The sequence below is a fragment of the Equus asinus genome, chromosome 2, assembly GCF_041296235.1.
Source record: "Equus asinus isolate D_3611 breed Donkey chromosome 2, EquAss-T2T_v2, whole genome shotgun sequence".
In the NCBI taxonomy this organism is placed as follows: domain Eukaryota; kingdom Metazoa; phylum Chordata; class Mammalia; order Perissodactyla; family Equidae; genus Equus; species Equus asinus.
In genome coordinates this window covers 58,989,003-59,003,056 of record NC_091791.1, presented here as the reverse complement: position 1 = coordinate 59,003,056, position 14,054 = coordinate 58,989,003, and positions in this window count along the sequence as shown.

Sequence of the window (14,054 nt, the reverse complement as noted above, 5' to 3'; positions counted from 1 at the left end):
ATCCTGAACAGTTCTAACATCACAAGGATCCCTTGTGTTGCACTTTTATAACCACACCCACTTCTCTCATGTTCCCCCCACACCCCCATTATTAATCTCTGGCAACTACTAATCTGTCCTCCATTTCTAAAGTTTTGCCATTTCAGGAACATCATATAAATGGAATCATACAGTATGTAACCTTTTGGGGGTGGCTTTTTCTCACTCAGCATAATTCCCTGGAGATTGATCTAGGTTGTTGCGTGCATCAATAGTTCATTCGTCGTGTTTTTTTGATGAGTAGTACTCCATGGTATGTGTCTACCAGAATTTGTTTTGCCTGTTGAAGGACATCTAGGCTCTTTCCTGTTTGGGGCTATTACAAATAAAGCTGCTATGTACATTCATACATAGAATGATACACCAGTATAACTTTTCGTTGCAATTGCTAGGTCATATGATACATATTTAGTTTTATATGAACCTGCCAAACTGTTTTCCAGAGTGATTGTACTATTTGACACTTCCAATAGCAATGTATGAGTGATTCAGTTTCTCTACATCCTTGCCAGCATTTGGCTTGTCACTATTTTTTATTTTGGCCATTCTGTTAGGTGAGTGGTAATATCTCACTGGTTTTAATTTGCATTTCTCCAGTGGCTAATGATGTTGAGCATCTTTTCATGGGTTTATTTGCCATCCGTGTATCCTCGTTGGGGGAGTATCTGTTCGTGTCTTTTACCCATTTTCTAATTGGATTATTTGGTTTTTTACTGATAAGTTTCGACTGTCCTTTGTCAGCTATGTGGCTTGCAAATATTTTCTCCCAACCTGTAACTTGTTTTTTCATTCTCTTTACGTGGGCTTTCACAGAGCAAAAATTTTAATTTTGATAAAATCCGCCTTATCAGATTTTCCTTTTATGGATCATGTTTTTGGTACCGAGTTTAACTCTTTGCCTAGATCCCAAAGATTCTCTCCCATGTTTTTCTCTAAAAGTTGCATAGTTTGACATTTTACATTTAAATCTATGATACATTTTGAGGTTCTTTTTATATAAGGTGTGAGGTTTAGGTCGAGGTTCATTTTCTTCCCTCTAGATGTCCAATGACTCAGCGCCATTTGTTGAAAGTTATTCTTCCATTGAATGGGTTTAGTGCTTTTGTCAAATGTCAGTTGAGCATATTTTTGTGGGTCTGTTTCTGGGTCCTCTGTTCAGTTCCACTGATCTATATGTCCATCCTTCTGTCAGTACCACACTCTTGATTACTGTAGCTGTATGGTAAGCCTTACTACCAAACAGTACTTCCTCTCACTTTATTCCTTGTCAAGATTACTTACTCTAGGGCCTGTGCCTTTTCATATAAATTTTAAAATAAATTTGCCTATATCTATTGTCTATGCCTATAAAAAACCTTATTGGGATTTTGATAAGGCCCTGCATGAACCCTCAGATCAATCTTTAGCCATGTGTCTAGTTTCCTAATGAGTTTCTGTCAGTGGTTTCCAGTTTGATTCTATTATGGTCAGAAGACACTCTGTATGATTTCAATTCTTTTTAATAGATTGGGGTGGTTTTATGGCCTAGGGTGTGGTCTGTCTTGGGAAATGTCCCATAGTGTTAGAAAAAGGAATGTGTATTTTGGTGTCGTTGGGTGGAGTATTCTATTTATGTCAACTAAATCCTGTTGATTGGCCATGTCGTTCAGCTCTTCTGTATCCTTGCTGATTTTCTCTCTATTCATTTTTCAATTGCTGAAAGGGGGGTGATGAAGTCTTCAATTATAACTGGATTTGTCTGTTTCATCTTTCAGCTCTATCAGTTTGTTCATATATTTTGAGGCTGTTCTTGGTGTGCACACATTTAGGATCTTAATGTCTTCCAAGTGGAGTGAGCCTTCTGTCGTTACGTAATGTTAATTTTTGTCTCTGGCAATGTTCTTTGCTCTGTAGTCTACTTTATCAGCTATTAATATAACCACTCCCCTTTTTTTTAATTAACGTTTGCATGGTATATCTTTTTCTATTTTTTTACTTTCAACCTACATATGTTGTTGAATTTGAAGTGAGTTTCTTATAAGTAACATAGTTGAGTTGTATTTTTTAGTCCACTCTGCCAGTCTCTTTTAATTGATATATTTAGACCATTTACATTTAAGATAGTTATTGCTATGTTAGCACTTTATCCTGTTTAGGGTTTGCTCAGCTTCTTGGGTCTGTAAGTTTGTGTCTTTCACCAAATTTGGGAATTTTTCAGCCATATTTCTTCAAATACTCTTTCGGCACCAGCCCCACTCTCCTTTTTTAATGGGACTCTGATGATACAAATGTTGGATCTTCTGATGTTGTCCTACAGGTCCATGAGCTGTGCTTGTGTGTTTTTTCTTTTTTCTAGTCTATTTTCTGCCTTTTTCAGACTGAATGAGTTGTATTGTTCTGTCCTCAAGTTCACTGAGTCTGTCCTCTGTCTTCTCCACTCTAATATTGAAACTACCCAGCAGTTTTTCATTTCTGTTATTGTATTTTTCAGTTCTATAATTTCCATTTGGTCCTTTTTTATAACTTCTATTTCTTTGCTGAGGTTTTCTATTTTTTAACTTGTTTCAAGGAAGTTTCTAATTGACAGTCTAAGTGCAATTTTAAGACGGCTGCTTTAAAATCCATGTCAAGATTCATCTCAGTGTTGGCATCCGTTGATTGTCTTTCTCATTCAAGTTGTGATTTTCTTGGTTCTTGATATGATGTGTGATTGTTAATAGTATCCTAGACATTTTGTCTGTCATAGTTGGAGACCCTAGGTCCTATTTAAATCTTTTATTCTAACAGGCTTCACCCTGTGTAGAGTCAGCGCGTGGGTCCTGGCCTCCTTTTGTAGACTGTGGTTTCAGCAGCTTTGCAGTGTTAGTTAGGTCTGCTTGGATTATCTGGGGCTGTGGGGACTTCTCTTGGTTCCTGCTAGTGCTGCCTGGGTCCCCCAACTGGTTCTCCCACCCCACTGCACCACCCTAGTGTCTGTGGGTGGAGGAGGGGAGTCTTAGGCTGCAGAGATAAAGAGGCTTCCTGAACCAGTCCACCTGCTAGAGCTGGATTTCTCCCTCAGGCTCAGCCTACCCACCGACCTAGGTAACTCTTGGTCACAAAAGGAGTCTCATCCCTTGCGAGGAAGGAGAGTGCCTCCCCTGGAGGCTTATTTCTGGCTGGGCTCCCAGTGATCCCCCTTGCCAGGTGGTGTCATGCCCACCAGAGGGACCCCCGTTCTCTACGGGGGAGGGATGAGCCTATCTGGGCTGCCATGTGTTGCTGGGTGAGGGTCGGGAAGGACTCCTTCTGTTGGGTGATAGGATGCAGTGCCCCACCACTCTTCTCAGGTCCTGGGGTCCCATGCCAGCTCCCCATCTTAGCACCTTTCAGAGCTTTCCTTTGGTTGTTATAAAGATTGTCACCTGAGCTGACAACTGTTGCCAATCTTCTTTTTTTTAATTGCTTTTTCTCCCCAAATCCCCCCAGTACATAGTTGTATAAGTTTTGGTTGTGGGTCCTTCTAGCTGTGGCATGTGGGATGCCGCCTCAACATGGCCTAATGAGTGGTGCCATGTCCACGCTCAGGATCTGAACCAGCGAAAACCTGGGCTGCTGAAGCAGAGCACGAACCCAACCACTTGGCCACGGGGATGGCCCCTGTAAGTCCTATTTTTCAATGCTGACTCGGTCATTGTAATATGGATTTCTGAAGTAATTTGTTTGGTGGGATAAGAAATATGTTTTCTGATGAAAGGTTATGCAGTGTGAGGGACTTCACGAGTATTGGCCCAATAGATAGGAATCACCCGTGGATATTTATGGAAAGGAAAGGCGATAGAATACCAATGTCAGCAGTAGTTGTCCTGTATGATCCTCCGTAGAAAGCTGCCACTCCTCTGTCAAAGCAAGGAGAGGTATAATACTCTTGCATTGGCTTGCTAGGGCTGCTGTAACAAAGCACTTCGAACTGGTTGGGTTAAACCAAGAAATTTATTCTCACACTTCTGGAGGCTGGAAGTCCAAGGGCAGGGTGTCCGCAGGCCACGCTCCCCTTGAAGGCTCCAGGGGAGGATCGTTCCAGCCTCTCTCCCTGCTTCTGGTAGTTCCTAGCTGTGGCAGCAGAACGCTAAACTTCACGTGGCATTCTCCCCACGTGCTTGTTTGTGTCCAAATTCTCCCTTTTTATAAGGACACCAATCATCGGATTAGGGGCCCACCTACTCCGGTATGATCTCCTCTGAACTAATTACATCTACAAAGATCCTATTTCCAAACAAGGTCACATGCTGAGGGCTGGAGGTTAAGACGTCAACATAGGAGTTTTCGTGGGACAAATTCTACTCCCAAGGAGAAGCTTGAATATTTGGAAAGCTCTCTTCTTTGTCATCAATGCTGGATAAAAGTTATCTGCATACTGAAGCCAAAAAGAAATCCTAAGCCTGGTACAACAGGCTGGAAAGGATAAATTTCCAGGGATAGATTGCAAGGTCATGGAATATAGACATTTGTTTTTTATTGAGGTCATAAAAGCTTATAACATTGTGAAATTTCAGTTGTCCATTATTATGATTATTTGTCAGTCATCATATATATGTGCCCCTTATGCCCAGACCCCTACCCACTTCCCCTTTGGTAACCACTAATCTGTTCACTCTGTCAAGTGTTTATCTTCCACATATGAGAGAAACCATACGGTGTTTGTCTTTCTCTGTTTAACTTATTTCACTTAATACTCTCAAGGTCTGTCCATGTTGTTGCAAATGGGATTTTCTTTTTTATGGCTGAGTAGTATTCTATTGTATATATATACCACATCTTTATCCATTCATCAGTTTTGGGTCATTTGGGTTGCTTCCACATCTTAGCTATTGTGAATAATGCTGCAATGAACATAGGGGTGCATAAGTCTCTTTGGATGTTGATTTCAAGTTGTTTGGATAGATACCCAGTAGTGGGATAGCTGGGTCATATGGTAGTTCTACTTTTAGTTTTTTGAGGAATCTCCATACTGTTTTCCATAGTGGCTGCACCAGTTTGTATTCCCACCAGCAGTGTATGAGGGTTCCCTTCTCTCCACACCCTCTCCAACATTTATTTTTAGTCTTAGTGATTATAGCCATTTTAACAGGTGTAAGGTGGTATCTTAGTGTAGTTTTGATTTGCATTTCCCTGATGATTAGTGATGCTGAACATCTTTTCATGTGTTCATTGGCCATCTGTATATCTTCTTTGGAAAAATATCTGTTCATATCCTCTGTCCGTTTTTGATCGGGCTGTTTGTTTTTTTGTTGTTCAGTTGTGTGAGTTCTTCATATATTTTGGAGATTAACCCCTTGTTGGATATATGATTTGCAAATATTTTCTCCAAATTACTGGATTGTCCTTTTGTTTTGATCCTAGTTTCTTTTTCCTTGCAGAAGCTCTTTAGTCCGATGAAGTCACACTTGTTTATTTTTTTTTGTTTCCCTTGTCTGCGAAGACATGGTATTTGAAAAGATCCTTTTAAATTTGATGTCACAGAGTGCATTACCTATATTATCTTCCAGGAATTTTATGGTTTCAGGATTTATCTTCAATCTTTGACCCATTTTGAGTTTATTTTTGTGTATGGTGTGAGATAATGGTCTACTTTCATTCTTTTGCAAGTGATTGTCCAGATTTCCCAACACCATTTATTGAAGAGCCTATCTTTTCTCTATTGTATGTTCTTGGCACCTTTGTCAAAGATTAGCTGTCCATAGATGTGTGGATTTATTTCTGGGCATTCAGTTCTGTCCCATTGATCTGTGTGCCTGCTTTTGTACCAGTACCATGCTGTTTTGATTACTATGGCTTTGTAGTACATTTTGAAGTCAGGGATTGTGATGCCTCCAACTTTGTTCCTTTTTTTCAGGATTGTTTTAGCAATTTGGGGTCTTTGGTTGCCCCATATGAATTTTAGGATTCTTTGTTCTATTTCTGTGAAGAATGTCATTGGGATTCTGATTGGGATTGCACTGAACCCATAGATTGCTTTTGGTAGTATGGGACATTTTGACTATGTTTATTCTTCTAATCCTTGTGCATGGATATCTTTCCATTTCTCTATGTCATCATCAATTTCTTTCAATAATGTCTTATAGTTTTCATTGTATAGGTCTTTCACCTCCTTGGTTAAATTTATTCCTAGATATTTTATTCTTTTTGTTGCAATTGTAAATGGGATTGTATTCTTGAGTTCTCTTTCTGTTAGTTCATTATTAGAGTGTAGAAATGCAACTGATCTTTGTAAGTTGATTTTGTACCTGCAATTTTGTTGTAGTTGTTGGTTATTTCTAATAGTTTTTTGATGGATTCTTTAGGGTTTTCTATGTATAAAATCATGTTGTCTGCAAACAGCAAGTTGGTCACTTCTTCCTTGCCAATTTGGATACCTTTTATTTCTTTTTCTTGACTAATTGCTTTGGCCGGAACCTCTAGTACTATGTTGAATAAGAGTGGCAAGAGTGGGCACCCTTGTCTTCTTCCTGTTCTCAGAGGGATGGCTTTCAGTTTTTCCCTGTTGAGTATGATGTAGGCTGTGGATTTGTCATATATGGCCTTTATTATGTTGAGGTACTCTCCTTCTATACCCACTTTATTGAGAGTTTTATCATAAATGGATGTTGGCTCTTGTTAAATGCTTTCTCTGCATCTATTGAGATGATCATGTGGTGTATCACATTGATCGACTTGTGGATGTTGAACCATCGCTGAGTCCCTGGTGTAAATCCCACTTGATCATGGTGTATGATCCTTTTAATGTATTGCTGTATTCGGTTTGCCCATATTTTGTTGAGGACTTTTGCGTCTGTGTTCATCAACAATATTGACTTGTAATTTTCCTGCTTTCTGTTGTCCTTGTCTGGCTTTGGGCTCAGGATTATGTTGGCCTCATAGAATGTGTTAGGAAGTGTTCCAACTTCTTCAATTTTTTGGAATAGTTTGAGAAGAATAGGTATTAAATCTTCTTCGAATGTTTGGTAGAATTCTCCAGAGAAGCCATCCAGTCCTGGACTTTGATTTTTTTGGAGGTTCTTTTTTTGGGGGGTTAGGAAGATTGGCCCTAACTCTGTCTTAAATTTCTTTACTTGTGATTGGTCTATTCAGATTATCTATTTCTTCTTGATTCAGTTTTGGGAGGTTTATGAGTCTAAGAATTTATCCATTTCTTCTAGATTGTGCAATTTGTTGGCATACAGTTTTTCATCGTATTCTCTTATAATCCTTTGTATTTCTGTGGTATCTGTTTTAGTTTCTCCTCTTCCATTTCTAATTTTGTTTATTTGAGCCTTCTCTCATTTTTTCTTAGTGAATCTCGCTAAAGGTATGTCAATTTTGTTTATCTTCTCAAAGAACCAGCTCATAGTTTGATTCATCCTTTCTTTTGTTTTTTGGTTTCAATTTCATTTATTTACGCTCTAATTTTTATTTCCCACCTGCTGAATTTGGACTTGTTTTGGTTCTTCTTTTTCTAGTTCTGTTAGGTGTAGTTTAAGATTGCTTATTTGAGATTATTCTTGTTTGTTAAGCTGGCTCTGTATTGCTATGAATTCCCCTCTTAGGACTGATTTTGCTGCATCCCATATGAGTTGGTATGGTGTATTTTCATTCATTTGTCTCCAGATAGTTTTTGATTTCTCCTTTAATTTCTTCAATGATCCATTTGTTGTTCAGTAGCATGTTGTTTAGTCTCCACATATTGGTCAGTTTCCCAGCTATTTTCTTGTAGGGGATTTCTAGTTTCATAGCATTATGGTCAGAAAAGATGTTTGATATGATTTCAATCTTCTTAAATTTATTGGGGCTTGCCTTGTTTCCCAACATATGGTCCTTCTTTGAGAATGTTCCCTGTGCACTTGAGAAGAATGTGTATTCTGCTGTTTTTGGATGGAGTGTTCTATATATATCTATTAAATCCATCTGGTCTAGTTTTTCATGTAATTCCACTGTTTACTTGTTGACTTTCTGTCTGGATGATATATCCATTGATGTAAGTGGGGTGTTAAAGTCCCCAACTACTATTATGTTGCTGTTAATATCTCCTTTTAGGTCTGTTAATAGTTGCTTTATGTATTTTGTTGCTCCTGTGTTGGGTGCATATATATTCATAAATGTTACGTCCTCTTGGTTGAGTGTCCCTTTTATCATTATATACTAGCCCTCTTTGTCTCTCATTGCCTTTTTTATCTTGAAGTCTACTTTAATGTAAGTATGGCAACTCCTGCTTTCTTTTGTTTGCTGTTAGCTTGGAGTATCATCTTCCATCCCTTCACTCTGAGCCTGTGGTTTGTCTTTACAGCTGAGATGTGTTTCCTGAGGCAGCATATTTTGGGGTTTTGTTTTTTAATCCACCCAGCCACTCTGTGTCTTTTGATTGGAGAATTCAATCCATTCACATTTAGAGTGACTATTGATGTACGAGAGCTTCATACTGCCATTTTATAGCTTGTTCCCGATTGTTCTGTATTTTCCTTGTTTCTTGTCCCATGTATTTCCAACTGACAATTCAGCTTGGTGGTTCTCTATGAAGGTTTTCTCAGTTTTCTCCTTATTTATCATTTGCGTCTCTGTTCTATTTTTTTTGTAGTGGTTTACTTCTATAAAAGCTCTCATAGATGAGATAGTCCATTTTCTGACAGCCTTTTATTTCCTTAGTCTAAGCAGCTTCCATTCCTTTCCTCTTCCCATCTAAGTTATTGTTGTCACAATTTATTCCATTTTGTGTTGTGAGTTTGTGGTTAAAATGAAGTGATTATAGTTATTTTTGATGTTTTTCCTTCCCTTTATCTTTAATGTTATAATTAAGTGTTTGCTAACCTGCTATGGTAGAGAGCTGCAATTTTCTGATTTTGTTGGTCTATTTATCTCCTTGCTCAGAACTTCCTGAACCGTTTTTTTGTAAACACTTTTTTTTAATTCAGGTATGAGGGCCTTCTTAATCATTTCTTGTAATCAGGGGTCCTGTGGTGATGAACGCCCTCAGCTTTTGTTTGTCTGGGAAGGTTTTTATTTCTCCTTCATATCTGAAGGATATTTTTGCTGAGTAGAGTATTCTTGGCTGAAAGTTCTTGTCTTTCAGAATTTTGACTATATCATTCCACTGTCTCCTAGCCTGTAAAGTTTCTGCTGAGAAATCTGCTGAAAGCCTGATAGGGGTTCCTTTGTAAGTTATTTTCTTCTGCCTTGCTGCCTTAATGTTTTTTCTTTGTCATCGACTTTTGCGAGTTTTACTACTATATGCCTTGGAGGTCTTTTTACATTGATGTAATTAGGAGCTCTATTAACTTCATTTACTTGTAATTCCAGCTCCTTACCCAGGTTTGGGAAGTTCTCAGCTATTATTTCTTTAAACAAGCTCTCTGTTCTTTTCTCCCTCCCTTCTCCCTCTGAAATACCTATAATACTTGTGTTGCATTTCCTAATTGAGTCAGATATTTCTTGGAGAGTTTTTTCTTTTCTTTTTAGTCTTAGTTCTTTCTCTTCCTCCATCTGAAGTATTTCTATATTTCTGTCCTCTAAATTGCTAATTGTGTCCTCCATAATATCAGCTCTGTTATTTAAGGACTCCAGATTTTTCTTTATCTCATTTATTTTGATTTTCATGTCCAACATTTCTGATTGGTGTTTTTCATAGTTTCAATTACTGTTGTGAAGAATTTCCTTGTTCATTAATTTTATTCCTGGTTTCATTGAAATGAGGCTTTCTGAGTTTTCTTGTAACTTGAGTTTTTTATGATAGATATTTTGAATTCTCTGTCATTTAGATTGTAAATTTCTGTGACTTCAGGGTTGATTTCTGGGTATTTGTCATTTTCCCTCTGGCCTGGAGTGTTGATATACCTCCTCGTGCTATTTGATGGGGTCGATTTGTGCCAACGCACATCACATAGTGGTAGCACCTGGTTGCAGATCCCACCTGCTGCCACTGGGGAGGGGGCAGGAGCTGAGTATTCTGAGCCCGCCATGATCCTTGACAGCTGTGCCTGTCCTTTGGAAGCTGTGCTAATAAGGCCCATCTGCGTTTGCCCCCTGGCCCTCACTGCTTTACACATGTAGGCATGCAGGCACTCTGGCGGAGTTTCCTTGCTCTAGCCAACTGGCCAAGCTGGTGCACCAGGCAGGGAGAGGGGAGCTTTCTTTCACATGCATGATCCTGGGGGTGGTCCCAGTCTGCACTTGCTCTCTGCCCTCCTGGGCTGCTTGGCTTGGTGAAGATGCCCCTGTGATTGCTTAGCCTCCTCCATGTGGAATCTTCCCATGGGCTGGGAGGCAACTCAAAGAGCAAAGGCATTCCTACGGAGGGCTGCCCTTTCCTCCCTCCTCTCAGAGCCATGCACAGTCCCATGCCCTAGTTTGCTGCCATTTGGGGAAGGAGAGGAGATCCCCTTATCTCATTCCACTGCCTCCCAGGGGGTCCAGCACCTCCACCTTCAGACATATGGCTGTGTGGATCTCTCAGACATCTATTGTGTTGTGTGAGTGTCCTCTGTTTGTTTATGAATGTCCTTTTCATTGTATCCTAGTGGGGAGAGACTAAGGGAAGAGCTCACTCCACCATGATGCTGACATCACTCCTAGAATATAGATATTTTTGTTCCTCTTGTTTTCCACAGTGTTTTGCTAGTTTTCAATGCAGCATATGATTGCATTTTTTTCCCATGGGATGGGAAATCAGACACAGCTGACTCTATTACCATGGTTAAATTACTTAACTTACTTTAGCATTATTAATTTTCCCATCCATAAATGGTGATCATCACAGGGTGGAGGGGATGTAGGTGAAGGACTTAGCCCAGTGCCAGGGTCCTAGTGGGTGCTCAGTGAAGGCTGGTTGTTCATAATTGAAATCGCAACAACACTGAGAGTGATCAATGCATTTTTTAAGGTAAGGGAATAGGAAGCATTGGCCCAATTGTGTAAAGGGTCTGAATGAGAATGGAAATTCAAAATTCATGTTCACCATTGCTGAGCACAGGCCTGCCTGTGCTGCAGCTATCATGGCAATTATGTCCTATCTGATCGGCATATTTGCTCTGCAAGGGCTTCAATTGTGCTTTTGCACAGAATGTTCTCTACTTTTAGAGAAAGCTGCCCTGACTGCTTTCTGGGAGTCTGGGAAGAAGGGAATTTGCTTTCACATGAACAAGAATGCAGTGCAAATCGCTTCATGGTGGGCAAGTATTTATAGACAGTTATAAACTTGAGTCAATTGCCAAACAGTTCATTGCTCACTCTGTCGGTCTTTGGGATCATTCCCTTAGTTTTTACGAAACCTTTAAATTAATGGAAAATATTCACCAGGAGTAACAGTAAGCAATGAAGATCACAAGGTTATGTGGCAATCTGAATTTTTTGAAAAGCCTGAGGGCAATTTGGCAATCTCTGTCAAAATTTTAAATTCCTACTTACCCTCTGGGTCAGCAATTCTGCTCTAAGAATTCATTCCGGTGGACTAAGATTAGTCAACCAAGCACACAGTGTGTGGCAGCTTTGTTCACTATAACAAAACCTGGAAAATATCTAACTGTCCAACTGAGGAATGGCCGTATGTATTATCTGTACCACGTGGCAGTTAATGAAGTCACTGCATGGGCAGATATGGAAAAGATGTTCAAAATATATAAATGAAAAGAGAAAGCCATAGTGCTCTTTAGCAGCCAGCTCCAGCCTGTGGGCTAAATGCAGCCGGCCACCTGTGTGGTCAATAAAGTGTTATTGGAACACAGCCACACCCATTCATTTACGAATTGCTGTGGCTGCCTTCGAGCTACAATGGAGAGTTTAGTAGTTGGGACAGAGACCAGATGGCCTGCAACGTGAAAAATATTTACTGTTTGACCCTTTACTGAAAGCATCTGCCAGTCTCTGCTCTAGCCAATGATCCTATTTGTGTTTTTTACAAAGGGAGCACCAGGGAGAAAGAAATACAGTAATGGATATGATTGTACTGGCATGGACAATTTCTGGAAACAAAAACAAACCACAGTTTGCAATGATTATCTCGGCACGGTGGGAATGTAGAGTTAAGCATGGAAGAAGGGGGCTCTGGGGAGTTTCGCTCCACTGTATAAGCTTCTGTGCTTTTTGAATTGCTTTTCCTAGAAGCATGTAGACCTTATTTTAATTTTTTTTAAGAAAGTCAAATGGAGTAGGAGAACACCAATAGATGGTGCTCAGCACAGCTAGTGGCAGAGGGCTCCTGGCTCAAGGCAGCTTCTCTCCCAGTGGTCCCTGAACCACCAGCACTGAATCACCTGAGATATTTATTAAAATATATATATGTGTGTGTGTATACACACACACCTACTGAATTAGAACAGGAGGGGCCGCGCCCTGGAATCTAATTTTTAACCAGTTCCCTGGGTGATTCTTACATACCTCAATGTTTGAAACCATGGCTCGAGTCATAAATCTCAGATCAACGAAAGCTTTCTCAGTGGCTTGTAACCTGATCAGCATGAGATAATCCAGCAAATTTCTACCACAGCAAGAGCAGCAATGATACGAGTTCCCATTTGCGAGAACTTCCTAAATGTCCGGCCCTGTGCTATAGACTTTGTGCACTTCATCTTGTTTAATTCACTTGCAACACTGAGCCAGAAAGCCTCAGTGACCTGCCTAAGGTCTTTGAGCACCTCTTTGGGTCAGGCCCTTAATATAACTCTTCTCCATTTATAAAAATTTTCAGCGTTATATAAAGTGACTCAGGCAATTAGTTACATAATGAAGATATAGTTCACTTAACCACCTATAATTTGCCTTTCGGTTTATTTCCCGTTTCTTACAATTTTCAATAATGCTGCAATGAATGAATATCTTCATAAATAAATCTCAGAAAATAGCTCTGATTTTTTGAGCATAAATACCTAGAAGTGGAACTACAGAGTCCATGAATAGGCAGATTTACAAGGATTTTGACGTGTGCTCAATTGCCCTCCAGAAAGGTCTCATCAGTTTGCCCTCTTGCCAGCTCCTTAGGAGAGTGCCTCAAATCTCAGAGTTTTGGACATAAAACATGTCTCTTAGCTTATTAAATGTACCTTTTCCTTCCTCCTAGTAATGTCTAATTAACCCTCAAAAGAATGCTCTAATGTTTCTCAAACTTCAGTGTGCCTCAGAATCGTGCCGAGGGCTTGCTAAAACCAATTGCTGGCCCCACCCCCAGAGATTTTGATTTCGTAGATCTAGGGTGGAACCTGAGAACAGGTGTTTCTAACAAGCTCCTGGGTGATGCTGGTCTGCGGACTGCACTTGGAGAGCACTGCACCAGGGAGAGACTTTCTCGATTCATGGTGCAGAACAAATTTTTCCTGTGGAACCTGCCTTGTTCTGTACTGTGAATTGTGCTAAGTGGTCTGTCTTACTCTGTACTCTGCATCTTGCTTCCTACTGACACATCATTGCTAGCAGAATGGGCACTTCATAAGCTTTCTAATATCTAATAAGCATGTGTTGTTGCAAGTGACCCTATGTTGGCACTGGGCTAAGAGCCCGCGTGACAGAATACCACAGTTTAACACTCTTTGCCTCCAGCAAGTTCACCGGTAGGAGTGAATGCTTCAAGGAGATACATTAAAGAGTTCTTGTAGATGTGGAGCAGCAGTTGGACCCCCTCATACGCTGCTGGTGGGAACGTAAAACAGTGCAGCCACTTTGGGAAATAGGCAGTTCCTCAAAAGGTTAAATGTGTTACCAGATCACGTAGCAATTCCACTCCTAGGTATATACCTAAGAGAACGTATGTCCACACAAAAATTTGTACACAAATATTCATAGCAGCATTATTCATAATAGCCAAAAAATGTAAATACCCCAAATGTCCATCAACTGATGAATGGATAAACAAAATGTGGTATAATCGTAGAGTGAATACTATTCAGCCATGAATATGAATGAAAATAAGGAACGAAATGCTGATACACAACTCAATATGGATGAACCTAGAAAACATTAAGCTAAGTGAAAGAAGCCAAACACAAAAGGCCACATATTATATGATTTCGTTTACATGAAAGTCTAGAATGGCAAATCCA